This window comes from Sinocyclocheilus rhinocerous, unplaced genomic scaffold (assembly GCF_001515625.1).
Source record: "Sinocyclocheilus rhinocerous isolate Xijiao unplaced genomic scaffold, SAMN03320098_v1.1 scaffold924, whole genome shotgun sequence".
Classification (NCBI taxonomy): Eukaryota; Metazoa; Chordata; class Actinopteri; order Cypriniformes; family Cyprinidae; genus Sinocyclocheilus; species Sinocyclocheilus rhinocerous.
The window spans coordinates 195,656-213,432 of record NW_015645128.1 but is presented as its reverse complement, the minus strand read 5'-3'; the positions used below and the strand labels follow the sequence as shown (position 1 = coordinate 213,432).

Below are 17,777 nucleotides of genomic sequence, written 5' to 3'. Positions count from 1 at the left end.
ATTGAGACACCCCTACCCCTTCACGTGAACGCGCAAAACGGAGGGGTAGGGGAAAGGGGTAGAAATTAGGGATGCACCGAATGTTCGGCAACCGAAATTATTTGGCCGAAAATAGCAAAAAAGCTCTGAATAAAAAATTATTCGGCCGAATAAGCGAAAAGACCGAATAAATTGTATCGAACAATGATGTGATGCGATCAAATAGCAACCAGCGCAGAGTGAGAGGCGCGCACTCTTTATTATGCAGCACACACGTGAGCAGTGTGGAAGCATTTAAACTGTCCGAGAAAGATGCAAAAATCATTACAAGCACCGACAGCGAGAGACTGTTTAGAGCTGCAGCGCATGTCTCTGATGAGAAGAGGAAGGGTGATTGTTGCTGGTTACTGTATGATGATTGAAATCATGAAATGGCCTTAAACAATCAGTAAATAAACTGCAGAACGTTATGTTTTGTAATACACGCGCGCATTGCATGTATTCTGACAGCGCTATATCTGCTTGTTAACCAGCGTTCAAAGTCCAAAGCGCGAGGAAAATCTGCGCTGATACAGTCGTCCTGTCACATTTTTATGAATTTTTACAAAGCATGTGACAATGCAATACGTACGACGTATTCGTAATGAGACTCATTTATAAATCTGCTATCAACAAAAATAAGCACTGAGGTCTTCCTGCGCGTTTCCGCCAAAATAAAAGTCGAGAAAAAGCAAGAACTCTTATCAACATTCATAAATGTTAGTATTCGTAATGAGACTCATTTATAAATCTGTTGTCAACAAAAATAAGCACTGAGGTCTTCCTGCGCGTTTCCGCCAAAATAAAAGTTGAGAAAAAGCAAGAACTCTTATCAACATTCTTAAATGTTAGTATCGTAATTTTATTGTTGTTCTGTAAAAATAAAATAAAAAGTAAGACAATAATAATAATAATCATTACAACAGCTCTATTTTAATACATTTATTATAACATTCACACGTAGTGTTCAAATTAGGATCTGTAATGTTTTCTAATGTTTTCAAAGAAGTCTCTTCTAAGCAAGGCTGCTTTTAATTGTACAGTAAAAAATACATGCCTGATTCAAGAAGGGGGTCTGATGGCCAAAAAATATTATTTTAGTAACGTATATTAATTTTAAGTTAAATTGTGCTTTGTTGGTATAGTGTCTGCTAGAATGTTAAAAATGTTCAGTGTTAAATATTTGTAAATTGTTGTTTTGTAATTTATTTATTTTTCTTTGAAAAGCAAGACAAAACCGTAAAAAGCACATTTTGGCTTTTTAATTTATGCAATGGTGAAATTTTTTTTTTTTTGCAAAATACTTGGGGGAAAAAAACTGTGTTCGGTATTCGGCCTTCGGCCCAGTGTTTAATTTTGTACGGTTTCGGCTTCGGCCAAGAATTTTCATTTCGGTGCGTCCCTACTGGAAATCACAGTAAAATCACTGGGGTTATTCACAGTATGTTGATATTAACACCATAACTAAAACCACTTCAGATGTTTGTGAGATATTGACGTGCTCTGGAATGACTTGATTTCCATTGAAGTCATCCTCAGGGCTTTACAATGCGTGAACACCTCAGCTGGGATGAATATGAGCGCTGTTGTGCGTGAATAACCAGTTGCATAAACCTGGCTGGTATGAAAAGACTGGTCTTAAGAACTTAGTCAAGGGCTGATCTGTCTTTCCAGATTCACATTAGGCCAGTCTGCTTTAAGTAACTGACATGAAAATCTTTTGGCCAATCTTAAGGAAAACTTGTAAGACTGTTTCAGTAAGATCTCAGAGGCGTCGAGTCCTCTAAGCACCACTTTCATTTACAAGGGCTTTTTCTTCCCCCCAGAAAGTATGTAGTAGTAGCTTGATAAATAAACATGCACAGGAAGTCGGCGCATTTCCCAAAGCGCACACATGCGGCAGATGTGGGAGATGTGCTGCTTCTGCTGTGCGTTCGTGTGACGTTAACGTCATGCTGATGGTGTGCGGCTGCGTGACGTTACGGTGTGTTTGCTAATATGGTTTCCTGAGCATGCGACTCTCTGCAGAACCGGAGTGCTTCTGATCGCCGCTTGCCAGATGATGGATGGCAGCCGTGCTTCTTCAGGGGCGACCCAAGTGCTCACTTCCTGTTTAGAGCGGGTTCTGGCTCAGCCCTGTGTCAGGAGGAAACCGGAATGAAACGGGCAGCAAAGCGGCCTTAATTGAGACTGTGGTGGGATTGTTTTCCCATGATGCATTTGGAGCTGTGTGGGTAAAATGTGCCTTGTGTTCTTTCCAGATTCACATTAGGCCAGTCTGCTTTAAGTAACTGACATGAAAATCTTTTGGCCAATCTTAAGGAAAACTTGTAAGACTGTTTCAGTAAGATCTCAGAGGCGTCGAGTCCTCTAAGCACCACTTTCATTTACAAGGGCTTTTTCTTCCCCCCAGAAAGTATGTAGTAGTAGCTTGATAAATAAACATGCACAGGAAGTCGGCGCATTTCCCAAAGCGCACACATGCGGCAGATGTGGGAGATGTGCTGCTTCTGCTGTGCGTTCGTGTGACGTTAACGTCATGCTGATGGTGTGCGGCTGCGTGACGTTACGGTGTGTTTGCTAATATGGTTTCCTGAGCATGCGACTCTCTGCAGAACCGGAGTGCTTCTGATCGCCGCTTGCCAGATGATGGATGGCAGCCGTGCTTCTTCAGGGGCGACCCAAGTGCTCACTTCCTGTTTAGAGCGGGTTCTGGCTCAGCCCCGTGTCAGGAGGAAACCGGAATGAAACGGGCAGCAAAGCGGCCTTAATTGAGACTGTGGTGGGATCGTTTTCCCATGATGCATTTGGAGCCGTGTGGGTCAAATGTGCCTTGTGTTTGCCCATGTTAAGGTGTTTACTTCAGATCAGTCCATCAGCATCCCTCCCTGAGAAAACAACACTGTCCCCTTAGTTTCCGTGAGTCTGTGGAAGTACAGTAACCGTCCTGTGGCCACATGAGAGATTCATACTGTTGTTCAAACTGACAAATGAATAGCATGTCATAAGTCATATTGACTATGTTGTATGTTGTATTTAGATTAAAGTTGAGTTTTAACTTAACTTTTTTTTAATGAATCTGTGTGTGTATCTGCAGCATCCACACACTGTGCTGTGCATGAGTCCTGTTTCCAGTCTGGAGTGTAGTATTAAAGATGGCAAACGGCTGTAATCTCTATTATATTTTCCATTTCAATAAGCAGCTGGATACTTAGTGCTGCACAGATGACATCTCCTGAGATCTTTAAAGTTATTAGCCAACATGGAGGTCAAAATGAAAATGACTCTTCATGTTCCTGGTCTTATTGTGAATGCTTTAGCATGGCATGCGATATATTACAGAAAACACAAAACAGGAAACATGCTCAACTAAGTCATCTTTTATCAAAGTAGCAATTTCTGTTCCTTAAACTGGTGTTCCTTAAATTCTGTAATATTTGCATCAGTGTTGACAGGAATCGATGGAGGGGATGGTTTATGACTGTTATCAGTGTGTGTGATGTCTAGTCTTTCACGTGCCCCTTACTGAGCCTCGCTGATTCATGACCAACTGTTGAAAAGCTCAAACAAAGCGGTGTTTTCATCCGTCACGTACCCCCTTCTCCTGCCCATGTCTGCGGGACGCTGAGGAGAAGGCGCTCGTGTTGACGGATGGCTCGAGGTCCCTCACTGATGAACTTTCTGTTTAGACTTCATGACCAGCTGTTGTGTGCTCTGGGACTTGCTCCTGCTTCGTCAGGAACCCATCAAAAGATAAAATGGCTTGCAGTGATTAGTACTTGGCAGTGAACTATCCTAACTTGGGTCGACATGTCTGTGGAGAGAGTCATCATTATACAATAATATATGCCCACTCAATGCAGTTCAATTCAATTCATCTTTATTTGTGAAGCGGTTTTCCCGATACAGAAAATGAGAGTTTCTACATTACATTTAGGAGTAGATTTTCAGCGGTGATTATGTCAAGGGGAAGTCTGACGGAAGAACTGTACAGAAAAAAATCACGCAGCTAGTTAATGACATGCATTCAACTAAACGCTGAACACTATTAACAGCAGTGATTATATGTTGCGATCAAACTTGTTTGTTGGTTCAGGGTTGGCATCTTCTGTTCTCAGGTGTTCGGTCATCTCAGATCTTCATAAAGGCTGGATCCAGACTGAAACTCGTGTAATTCCTATTTACCTCAGGATTCCCATCCTGTGACAGAAACAGAGAAGCCAATAGAGAAAAGTTAGTGTTGCTGCTGTTCAAACCAAGCAAAGAGTGATAAAGTGCATTAGTATTATACGCTGTAGAATCTACATTTGTTATCGTATTTCTGATGTTATCTATTTTATCAGTGAAGAAATTCATAAAGTCATTACTATTAAACTGTGAGGGAATATTTAGATCGGGTGGCGTCTGGTTATTTGTTAATCTAGCCACTGTGCTAAATAAAAACCTTGGATTGTTTTGGTTATTTTCTATGAGTTTGTGGATATGCTCGGCCCTGGCAGCTTTTAGAGCCTGTCTATAGCTGGACATACCGTTTTTCCACGCAATTCTAAAAACTTCCAAGTTAGTTTTCTCCATTTGTGCTGAAGACTACGAGTTTCTTTCTTGAGAGAATGGGTATTACTGCTGTACCATGGCGCAGTATGTTTTTCTCTAACCTTTTTCAATTTGATGGGGCAACAGCTTCTAATGTATTAGAGAAGATAGTGCCCATGTTGCTAGTCATTTCGTCTAGTTCATGTGTACTTATTGGTACACAGAGCAGTTGAGATAAATCAGGCAGGTTATTTGTGAATCTGTCTTTGGTGGCTGGAACAATAGTTCTGCCCAGACGATAACGCGGAGCGATATAGTTAATATCAGTAATACGCAGCATGCACGATACAAGGAAATGGTCAGTAACATCATCACTTTGAGGTACGATATCTATATCAGTAAGATCAATTCCATGCGATATAATTAAATCTAGCGTATGATTAAAACGATGAGTGGGCCCGGTGACGTTTTGCTCGACTCCAAAAGAGTTTATTAGGTCAGTAAACGCAAGTCCTAATGCATCATTGGTGTTATCAAAGCAGTGAGCAGGAGAAATGACAGTTTATTTGACGCTCCGTGTGTTGGTCATTTGCATGTCGGTCAGAGCACCTCTCACAACAAGGCACTTCTCGTTGCAGGTTAGTCTGGCTTGTGTCATTAATCTGTCCAAGTGGAAACGTTAGCAGCTGACAGGGTTTTTTAATCATCACCTGATTTATCTGCTGGCGTGTTGTTTGCTAATTTTCCTTCCCATACCCACTGCTGGAAATAAAAGCAGAAGACATGGAAATATAAAACTGATTTAATAAGGTCCTAAAAATGTAGTTTTTGTTGCATTTTCAATTAATTGTTACATTTTAAACAAGTTTAATGATTAATTATTTAGACATTACTGAAATTTAGTTTACCCATTAAAACTGAAAAACAAATATTTATTATTATTTTTTATTTAAAAAATTGCAACCAAGACCAATTAAAATGGAATGTGGGTGAAAATAAAACCGATTTCATGCTGAAATGATCTAGACTGAAATTCTTTGTTCATCCTGTTATTGGATTCTGCCGTGAATTAGGCCACGATATATACTGTCATTATTAGTCATAGAATAGTGTTTGGCTTGATAAGCTTTAATCACCACTAATCACAATGTGTGCTAACGAATTCTTCCGTTATTAGATCCCCACCTTCAGCAGGGTTATTCATCACGGGTTAAAGGTTGTGGAGGGGAAAAATATTAATAAAGTGCTGGCAAGTCATTAGGCGTGTAATACAGTATGTCCTGAAGCCACCGGCCATCAATAAACACAACTCCGCGTCACATATGAATCCCATCAACACGCACTCATTTGGTCAAGGACACGAGCTTCACGTGCCCTTCAGCGGAACGAATATCCTGAAGAAATGCGCTGGTGTGGAGTGAAGAGAGATCTGTATCCTCGCTGAAGATATGACCCATTTCTCCTGTACTTTTGTCCTCTGCATGGAACGCTCCCATCGAACGCCTCTAACAGCCGTCAATACGGCCCCCGGCTCCTGCGCTCGCATCGAACCGCTGCTAGCTTTTTCCACACAGTCAGATCCAGAGCTTTATGTGTGCCGGACAGGATGCTGTAAACTCCTCACAGTGGCATTGTGAAGTCTGTGTGTGGATGTGCAGGAGCTGTAACGAGCGGCTGTCTCCATCATGGCATTGTTTGTGTGGAGGAGGGACACTTCCTGTGTTTGAATCCTATGTTTACAGTTCATTTTAATTTGCATCAGCCACTTGTACATCATGATGTTGGGTTGTATCTCCCATCAGACTACTGCGTTATTAAAAATAAACAACTATGACATGTGAGACTTTTACTTGAAGTTAACAGCACTCTGGTCTTGAGTGACTCTTCATTGCATGTTACTCCATTCTCAGTCAGACGTATTAATGCGTGTGGGTATCTGTGGTTGCAGGAGCCGTTCGAGGATGGCTTTGCTAACGGCGAGGAGCTGACTCCTGCTGAGGAGGCCGCGGCTAAAGAAGCCTCCGAGTCTAAAGGAGTGGTGAAGTTCGGCTGGATCAAAGGAGTGCTGGTAAGAGGAGTTAACATGAGATCAGCAATCAAACATGCTTCAGCAGAAGGCAGCGCAGTGGCTGATGTACGAACCTCAGGACGGAGAACCTCATTTGTCTCAGAATTGTGGCACCCACACTAAATCAAAGATGGGAATGAAGGGAATGTGGGCGACGAGTGAGATCTTTCTGCTGTGGGTGATAATTGGGTTTTTTGTTAGTTTGCTGTATCTGCTGCCTGTAGAGACTCCTATTAGAGGCTGCATGTTAAACTGTCGTGCTCTTGTAATGTTTAATATGCTAATACTCTCAACAAGCCGTGGCTTTGCTCAGTACAGACCGTCTTCCTCGCTGACGCGTGTGAATCCAGTAAAAGCTTTATGGTTCACAGATCAGCTCTGCTTCTCGTCTCTTGGTCAATATTTTGACAGGTCTTCCTTGTCCTCAAAATTGTCCTCATTTTCACCTTCCCAGTCTTAACATTTGACACCAAACAGCTTCTCATAGTGTCGACAAGTGAAAATTCATTTTCATCCAAAGTGTCTTTCAAACCACGGCAGGAATTCAGTCAATGATTGAAACCGGTTTGTGTTCAAATGCGTTTGAAGGACTGATCAGGGTTCTCTGTCGGCAGGCTTTGTGGTGTAATGTCTGTTAACTCGGAAGGAAATTTCAGCTCTTCCCTCAATAACCCCCAAAACACCAAAAAGTGTAACACGGATCAGTAAGCGATTCTTTCACGCTAGTTCCGACATGATGTAAACATACAGTGTTTACATGTTGGAACTAGTGTGAACAAATCGCTTACTGGTCTGTGTTATCTCTAATCATTCAGCTTTGCTCTTATGGCCATGTAGAGCTGGTAAACATGCCAGCAAATTTGGCATGACACACCAGAAAGTGGATCCAACTAGTACTGTAGTCACGTCACTAAAAGATTATTCTAGATGCTTTCCAGATCGAATAATAAACTGCTTCTGGAGCTCTGGGCAGGTTTATTTCTCCTGCAGAGGTGTTGATGTAACAGTGATGAAAGTATTTTGTGGTAACGGACGTGATGCCACACATGCCATCGACAGAGCTCAGCCCACAGCTTTCCTTCAAACACAGATGGGTTCCTGTCCAGCGTTCATCGTCCCGGTGAATGAGGTTTGAGAAACGGCTTTGGTCCTTGATGTTTTTGTCAGCATGAGTCTAAACTGCATCCTTCCTCTGTGCAGGTGCGCTGCATGTTGTTTAAACTGGTCCTTAGGAACCAGCTCAGACCAGCTTCCAGGCTTCAAAACATACCTAACCAGCATATGCTGTTTTTTTCAACAGGGTTGTTTGAAATCCTCAATGATATTTAGCTGTCACTGCCACTCTTTTCAGTTATAGTTTAGAGAACCACTTTCTCACACTCATCGGAACATTATATTCAGTACTCTACATATTTCGTTTTTCAGCACTGCATGCTGGTTTTTTGATGCGTGTTTGTGCTAATGCTTCCCATCACTGAGGTGTGTAGATGTTAATCTGAGATTAGGCTAATCTTCCCTGGTATTCCAGTCATTTGTTAATACTCACACACACTTTCATAAATAAGATCGAGCATTTAACACTCACTCAAGGCGATCTGTGCGCATTTCTCATCCCTGATTATTAGGAAAATCTTTAGACTAGGCTTTAATATGGGAAGATGTTTCAGCATAGCTGAGAGTACTGCTCTGTTATTGGTTACTTGACCCATTATAATCTTATCCACAGGGGTACCTCAGGGTTTGGTGCTGGGCCCGTTCCTCTTCTCACTGTATCACTGGGACACATCATTTTGACAATGGATTGGTCTACCGCTGCTATATCGACAACATGCACTGCTTTCCTTTTTACTCCTGCTTGCCAATAGTCGAATTAGCCTAAATTATTCAACAGTTTATTCAGAAAGCTCTCAAAATTCAGCTAACATGAAGAGCAAACACAAGGGCAGGATGAGAGAGTTTGTGAATGAATTGAGTTCAGTGGAAGACTAATTTGTCAGAGTCTTGTGTCCACAAACTGAGGTCAAAGTTGGCAAGTGATGAACCGCTCTTGGATAAAATACCAAAATAATATGATTTTCAGAATATTTTGAATGATGCTGTAGGATAACCAATAAATCAGCCTTGAATTGTCTTTTCAGAAAGGTGATCTGTTTAATATCTTTTCTTCAGGTGGAGCGTATTACTTAATATCTCGAAGTTTGGGCCCAGAGTTCGGCGGCTCCATTGGTCTGATTTTTGCCTTTGCCAACGCTGTGGCCGTGGCCATGTACGTCGTGGGCTTCGCAGAAACTGTAGTTGAGCTGCTCATGGTAAGAGACACAATTCTGTTTTCTCTTCTGTTGCTTAGTTTGTTTTAATATGATGGTGTGTAGATGGAATAATTGTATGTGTTTGTGTAGATGGAATAATCGTATGTGTTTGTGTCCGTTTAGAATTCTGGTGCGCTCATGCTCGATGAGATTAATGACGTCAGGATCATTGGGACCATTACGGTCATCCTGCTTCTCGGCATCTCAGTGGCTGGAATGGAGTGGGAGGCCAAGGCAGGAGATTCACTGCATATTCAGTTATCTTTGAACATTAGCCAGTGCTGACCTTATGAAATCACGATTTTGTTTCGCAGGCTCAAATATTCCTCTTGGTCATTTTGATTATTGCCATCTTCAACTACTTCATTGGGTCCTTCATTCCTGTTGAGTCCAAGGAGAAATTTGGCTTCTTCGGCTATGACGGTAAGAATGCGCTCTTAAATTCATCTAGACTCACAGAAAACAATGCTGCATGTATATGATAAACTGCTATGAACTGGTATTTATTTATTTTTAATGTAAAAGTGTGTGTCAAATCAAACTCTACTGTGTTTAGTAAACATGATTTGTGCTGAACACAGCGTTATGTGCTGTGAATTCCTCACTGGCGAGTAGGGTTGTGACGGTGAGGAAATATTCCCACCGGTTAATCGACGTGTGACAACACCGGTAATACCGGTATCACCGCGGGTGCGTTCCCTCTTTTCCTCACTTTCCTTCGCTTTTAAATAGCTTGTAAAAGCGGCGTGCGCATTTTACTTTCACTTTGAAATAGCGGCAATTCGGCGTAAAGCAATTGTTTGTTTTTAGTTCGTTTGAGTTTTCCCTCTTATCCTCGCTTTCCTTCGCTTTTAAATAGCTTAAAAGCGCCGTGCGCATTTTACTTTCACTTTAGAATTAGCGGCAGTTAGGCGTCAATTGCTAGAATGCAACAACAACATACAACGTCAAACTCACTTTAGCCTATAATAAACATAGAACTTTTATTAACAAAACAAATAAAAATACACCATGCCGTTCAGTTTTTAATTGTAGTGTCTGTTCTTTTATTGAACTAAATTATTTTTATTACTATAAAAAATCAAAACGACGGTGGGGGTCGGTGACGCGGTGGGCAAGTGACGTAACCGGTGTTGCGGCTTAACACCGGTATAACCGTCAGCACCGTCTATTGCGGCAAGCCTACTGGCGAGAGAAGGAAACCTTAAATATTCAAAAGATGGAAACTACAAAGGCAAGGCTTATTATACCATGAAAAACTAGCAAATCTCATAATACATTTTAATTTAACAATAGATCTTGATCGCTGCCTGATGTCCAAATTAAAACTTGGGCCTTAAAAGAAAACTAGTTAAGAACAATAGTTCAAGATTGTCCAAGGCCACTGGTAATGTTTTTGTGACTTGAGTTTTGAGTTTAAATATTAGCAGTTGTTTTCTCTTTATTCATTCCTGTTTTGTTTTCTGTATCGGACGTCTTGTCTTTTTAGTGGACATCTTGGTGGAAAACTTTGGCCCAGACTTTCGAGGGCAGACGTTTTTCTCTGTTTTTTCCATCTTCTTCCCGGCTGCCACAGGCATTTTGGCTGGTGCCAACATCTCAGGAGATCTAGCAGTGAGTGTCGGCAATCATTTCCTCACCACATATTTATTCTTCATCAGAGGTTCTCTGTAATTGTTTAATTTCTCCAAGGACCCTCAAATGGCCATCCCTAAAGGAACGTTGCTGGCTATTCTCATAACGGGCCTCGTGTACATGGGTGTGGCCATTTCCGCAGGTAAACTCTTCTAGAATCTCCTATCGTTTTGATTACTCCTGTGTTATGTTTCTCTGATGTATTGATTGATTTGTTGAAAGGTGCTTGCATCGTGCGGGATGCTACAGGAATCGAGAGTAACATGACTCTCAGTGGTTCAAACTGCACTGATGCGGCCTGTAAGCTCGGCTACAACTTCACTTCCTGCAAACCTGTTGAAGGAGGGAAGTCTGCCTGCAAGTTCGGCCTCCACAATGATTTCCAGGTACATCATCAACACGGCCTTTTCCTACATTATCACTCTGTTCCGAATCCTAGTGAGCATCCTGAGCCGCATTTTAAGGCATTATGCAAAGGCTCTTCCACATAGACTCCAAAATGCAGCATCCAGGGATTCAAGCAGAGCAGTCACATGATCAGCCTTCAGAGTATCTCACCAGGCTTTACTTTACATTTGTGTCATTTTGTGTGAGTTTCATTATCAGCATGCTAATGTCAAACTCTGTTGGAATCGGTTGTAAAAGGAGTCTTCCCTGTGGTTCACGCTTTCAGGCTGTAAACAGCGTTTTAGACTCAACACATTATGATTTGGTAGAAAAAGGCTGTGTTTGTGTGTGAAGGATGTGTGGCTGAATGTCTTGTTCTGCAGGTCATGAGTGTGGTGTCAGGCTTCGGGCCCCTCATCACGGCGGGCATCTTCTCTGCGACCCTCTCCTCTGCCCTGGCTTCTCTCGTCAGCGCCCCCAAAGTCTTCCAGGTGGGCGTCTCGTCTGCTGCTTCATGTTCAAGACAGCCGTGTGTTTTAACATGTGTGGTTTCGCTCCAGTGCTTGTGTGAGCTCAGAGATGTTGGAACAGGTCTTGCTGGTTTGATGATTTCTCCCATTTCCTCAGGCTTTATGCAAAGACAACATCTACCCTGGAATTGCATTTTTTGGGAAGGGCTACGGCAAGAACAACGAGCCCCTGCGAGGATATTTGCTCACCTTTGGCATTGCCTTGGCCTTCATTGTCATTGGTAGGATCTCGACAAATTGAGTTCTTTAATTGGTAGAAATCTTTGCTGAATTAAATAATCAGATTGGTTGATGAGATCCCCTCACTCTGACACATGCTTGTTTTTAATTTCTCCAGCGGAGTTGAATGTCATCGCCCCGATCATTTCCAATTTCTTCCTGGCCTCATACGCTCTGATCAACTTCTCTGTGTTTCACGCGTCGCTGGCCAATTCCCCTGGTAAGACGTTCCTCCACTGTACGGTTGGGGTGAATTCATTCTGTAGACAAGCTGGGTCACGTCTCCACGGAGAGCTCAAATATCATTAGTGTCAGGATGGTACGCAACACCCCAGCCCACGTGACGGGTTTACACAGATGTTAAGTGCAGAGCAGACCACTTTCCATGAATGGGTTACAGAAGGGCCTTTGAAACTGATATTTTGTTCATTTGAAGGTCAGTGAAATCAGCTGCTTAACCTTCAAACATGCTTATCATCCACCACAGGAAGTGAAACTAAATGTTGGTCCATGTATATTAGCATGAAGTTGAAACCCTCTTGCTAAACTATAGGGTTACTTCTATAAACCCCTGATTTGTGATTAGTAGTGGTCGACCGATATATCACCACCGGCCGATAAGTTTTTCTGTTTGGCCGATGTGTTCGAGGCGGGACACACAGCGCTCACATTCTCTCTCGTCATTGTTTGTTGTCACAGTTTAACAGTTCTGTCTGATCTAATAGGTCCGTCTAATAATCAGATAGAACTGTTAAACAAAACAAGCATTCAGCAAATACGCATTTGTCGTTGACGCATTTCACCAAGTACATGGCTGATGTGTTCGAGGCGGGACACACAGCGCTCACATTCTCTCTCGTCATTGTTTGTCACAGTTTAACAGTTCTGTCTGATCTAATAGGTCCGTCTAATAATCAGATAGAACTGTTAAACAAAACAAGCATTCAGCAAATACGCATTTGTCGTTGACGCATTTCACCAAGTACAGCATGATCCTGGATCAACATCCCAATCAACCAATCAGAATTGAGGGATATGTTTACAGGAAATGTCAGTTTTAGGCTTACACTCACCTATCATTTCCCTGTGATTTTAGGAATAAATTATGGTAGGTCTGCCTATCTGTCTGTCTGTCTGTCTATCTATCTCTGCTTTATATCGACCCTGCTCTCTAAGAGATATCGGCATTGGCTGTCAAAAAAACAATATCGGTCGACCACTAGTGATTAGTGTGAGTTTCATTATTTTCTGGCTGTAAATATTAAACAAGCACATGACTGGTTTGCAGATTTAGCCTTAGGGTGTACTCACACTAGGCGATCTGAACCGTGCCCGAGCGCGTTTGACACCCGGTTCGTTTGTCTAGTGTGATCGCTCCGTGCGCGGTGCGTTTGTCTAGTGTGATCTAGTGTGATCGCTCCGTGCGCGGTTCGTTTTTCTAGTGTGATTGCTCCTTGCGCGGTGCGTTTGTCTAGTGTGATTTAGTGTGATCGCTCCGTGCGCGGTGCGTTTGTCTAGTGTGATTTAGTGGGATCGCTCCGTGCGCGGGGCGTTTGTCTAGTGTGATTTAGTGGGATCGCTCCGTGCGCGGGGCGTTTGTCTAGTGTGATTTAGTGGGATCGCTCCGTGCGCGGGGCGTTTGTCTAGTGTGATTTAGTGGGATCGCTCCGTGCGCGGGGCGTTTGTCTAGTGTGATTTAGTGGGATCGCTCCGTGCGCGGGGCGTTTGTCTAGTGTGATTTAGTGGGATCGCTCCGTGCGCGGGGCGTTTGTCTAGTGTGATTTAGTGGGATCGCTCCGTGCGCGGGGCGTTTGTCTAGTGTGATTTAGTGGGATCGCTCCGTGCGCGGGGCGTTTGTCTAGTGTGATTTAGTGGGATCGCTCCGTGCGCGGGGCGTTTGTCTAGTGTGATTTAGTGGGATCGCTCCGTGCGCGGGGCGTTTGTCTAGTGTGATTTAGTGGGATCGCTCCGTGCGCGGGGCGTTTGTCTAGTGTGATTTAGTGGGATCGCTCCGTGCGCGGGGCGTTTGTCTAGTGTGATTTAGTGGGATCGCTCCGTGCGCGGGGCGTTTGTCTAGTGTGATTTAGTGGGATCGCTCCGTGCGCGGGGCGTTTGTCTAGTGTGATTTAGTGGGATCGCTCCGTGCGCGGGGCGTTTGTCTAGTGTGATTTAGTGGGATCGCTCCGTGCGCGGGGCGTTTGTCTAGTGTGATTTAGTGGGATCGCTCCGTGCGCGGGGCGTTTGTCTAGTGTGATTTAGTGGGATCGCTCCGTGCGCGGGGCGTTTGTCTAGTGTGATTTAGTGGGATCGCTCCGTGCGCGGGGCGTTTGTCTAGTGTGATTTAGTGGGATCGCTCCGTGCGCGGGGCGTTTGTCTAGTGTGATTTAGTGGGATCGCTCCGTGCGCGGGGCGTTTGTCTAGTGTGATTTAGTGGGATCGCTCCGTGCGCGGGGCGTTTGTCTAGTGTGATTTAGTGGGATCGCTCCGTGCGCGGGGCGTTTGTCTAGTGTGATTTAGTGGGATCGCTCCGTGCGCGGGGCGTTTGTCTAGTGTGATTTAGTGGGATCGCTCCGTGCGCGGGGCGTTTGTCTAGTGTGATTTAGTGGGATCGCTCCGTGCGCGGGGCGTTTGTCTAGTGTGATTTAGTGGGATCGCTCCGTGCGCGGGGCGTTTGTCTAGTGTGATTTAGTGGGATCGCTCCGTGCGCGGGGCGTTTGTCTAGTGTGATTTAGTGGGATCGCTCCGTGCGCGGGGCGTTTGTCTAGTGTGATTTAGTGGGATCGCTCCGTGCGCGGGGCGTTTGTCTAGTGTGATTTAGTGGGATCGCTCCGTGCGCGGGGCGTTTGTCTAGTGTGATTTAGTGGGATCGCTCCGTGCGCGGGGCGTTTGTCTAGTGTGATTTAGTGGGATCGCTCCGTGCGCGGTTCGTTTGTCTAGTGTGATCGCTCCGTGTGCGGTTCGTTTGTCTAGTGTGATTTAGTGTGATCGCTCCGTGCGCGGTGCGTTTGTCTAGTGTGATCGCTCCGTGCGCGGTGTGTTTGCAGATGTCCGTATGCACAAAGACACAGATCCCTAAACAAGGCCATATCTGCGGAAACTTTGTTTGTAGAAGCATTTTTAAAATTTGAACTAGGACCTCATGACTACACACGTTATGTACGAGAAGCTGCAAAAGGCTCAGGTGCAAGTGGAATGTAAAAAACACGGTGACATATATATTGCGATATATTGCATCACCAAAAATTATTGAGGTCATGTACATATATTGCGCGATAAGTCGATATATTGATTATTGCGACAGCCCTACGTGCGCGGTTCGTTTGACTAGTGTGATCGCTCCGTGCGCGGTGTGTTTGTCTAGTGTGATCTAGTGTGATCGCTCCATGCGCGGTTCGTTTGGCCGTACCTGGCTCCCTTGGAAGAGGTGGGCCAGAGCACGATTCAGTCGGGCTCAGGCGCGGTATGCATGTATTGTGTTCGCTAACCCCGCTGGAGCACGGAACAGCTAGTGTTTTGTGTGCGCTAATATCATCATTACGACCGCACACATCTTCTATTACTACTACTACAGTACACTTTTCAGTTAATTGAATTAAAACAAGTATATCTAGGTTTATAACGGGTCTGGTTCTCACCTTACCTGATGAACAGGAATTGTAGTTTACAAGTAAAGCTGCAAATTCTTTCATTAACGTCAGCTGCTTCCGCAATGATCCTCTGATACATGCAAGAGAAATTCACTGCACGGCATTAATGATACATTTATTAGGCAGTCTATTAGTGAAAGTGTTTTCTCCTTTTGTCTCGTACATGAAATAAGCGAGCTCCTGTGGGGAGTGGGGAGGCGGATAATCTCGCTCGGGCTTGGTTCAAGGCAACTGTTCTAGTGTGACTGCACCCTTAAGCTGTTACTCAGTGGAGGCCAGCGAGTTTAGGGTTAATGTGAGGGTAGAATGGTCGAGCTGGATACATGCAGTCACCACCACAATTTGTATAAAAATGGAGAGAATGCAGTGAAAATATGGGCTTCCCATTATTGCTGAGCCTCTTGAGGCCCCATTATACTCAAAGCCAAGGTCTTTTTCATTGTTTGAAGAATTTAGAAATACCTCTGCAGTGATTATAATATTAATGAACACCCAGACGCCGTCCACGCTGCTGAAAGTGAATATTTGAATATTTGAACTTCATACAATACATGGCTGTACAGTAGTAAATATGAAAACATTGTCAGTGTTGCTTTCAGTTAGAATAACTTCAGTTCGTCCTGTGAAGCAGCTCTCCCGTGTGTTCATGTTTTTACTCCTGTGTTCACTTTGAGCTGTTTTAAGCTCCTAAAACGAACTTTGTTTTGGCCTGATTTAGTTTGAAATGACAGTTCGTCCTTTGATTTCTCTTAAAGTATATCGGGGCCTTTACAGAGTTTACCATGCTTTGCAAAGTAACAATTACTATGCAAAGTTTTTGTTTTCCTGTAGAGAGTTTACATTCTTATGGCTGTGTTACTCACCTTTTTCATTTGAATGAAAATGAAAGTCTTTTCATTTCTGAATGGTATCATGTTATTGACTGTATTTCTTGTTTTGAAGTTATAATTTCACGTATTTCTTTATTCTTTGTGTGAAGAGGTTTGTTTGTCCCTCAATACCAAAGCTCTAGAAGACCAGCAGGTAGATATCTTCACTTCTGACACTTTATTATATAGAGTCTCTGCACACAATTGCATGAACGTAAAGGGTACGTGTAGCTTTGCCACATGACTCTTTCACTCTCCAGATATCGCACGTTTAAAGTGCTTCTGTACCCTTTATGTCATGCAGTGTCTGTAGCATTACAAGGTAACCGTGACTCCACTAAATCCCATAACTCTAGTATGTGTCCTGTGTTCAGGACCTTCCTAGTCCTCTTAACCACCCGTATGTATCCTAACTGGTGCTAACTTCATTTAATCAATTCTGTTTTCATGCTTTTATAAAACTGATGCATTTCAGCTGTGTAAACTCTCATTGTCTCATTGTCACAGCCTCGTGTGAAATGTCTTGAGTAGATCAGATCCCATGTCCCAGTGGGATTCTGGACGCTCTTCACAGAGACGCTGCTTTCACAAGCAGTTGTCGGGTGCCATTCTTTGTGTCCCATACTGTTACGTAAAGTGGCAGAACGGCACAGTTAGCACTTTCCTACCACAAAGAACTATTGTTGGTTTTATCCCAACTGTTTAGTTGCTCCGTTCCAATACATTGGCTCCCGTTGACGGGTGTAATTAGGGTATTTTGACCTTTTACTATGTTACCAAATCCTAACCCATAGTACTGCAGATCCCCTGGCTCTGACTGGAGGTCTCTAATTGTTTGATCCATGTTTGTTGGGCAGGATGGAGGCCGAGTTTCAAGTACTACAACATGTGGGTGTCTCTGGCTGGGGCGATCCTGTGTTGTGTGGTTATGTTCATCATCAACTGGTGGGCGGCCCTCCTGACCAACGTCATCGTCTTGTCTCTCTACATCTACGTCAGCTACAAGAAACCAGGTGAAGTGGACAGGAAAATGAGACGCGTGAAGTCAGTTGTCTGTTCTTTAGCACAGTACTAATGATGGGATTTTTCTGGTTCATGAAATTGTTGCGGCCCTACAGATGTGAACTGGGGTTCGTCCACTCAAGCGCTGACTTATCATCAGGCCCTGACACACAGTTTACAGCTTTGTGGAGTAGCCGACCACATCAAAACCTACAGGTAATATGGCCTCTGTCTGTCTGTCTGTTGATTCACAGCTGTGAACTGTAAACATCTCTCGTTCTGATGGGTATGTGGAGCTCATTCATTTTCACTCTTGACAGCTGGAATACACTCCACCACTTTTATAATCACGCAGAATCACGCACCTCATAGCTCAGAGATTAATGTCAAATAAGATGATATTCTAAAATCCGCACCTATTGATATGTCTGGTTTCCTTGGACTGGCTCTGAAGCCCAATCGCACACCTGAAGGCTGTACTCAACACACATTCTGCGATTTTTCTGGGAAATCTGTAAACTTTCACTGCTCAAAATCTGCAGACCGACTCTGACTTTAAA

At 43.6% G+C, this 17,777-nt stretch overlaps 1 pseudogene; it reads left to right on the top strand.

Annotated features, from left to right (window-relative positions):
- Positions 1-17,777, top strand: part of LOC107705844 (solute carrier family 12 member 2-like) — a 52,885-nt pseudogene that overhangs the window by 13,683 nt on the left and 21,425 nt on the right.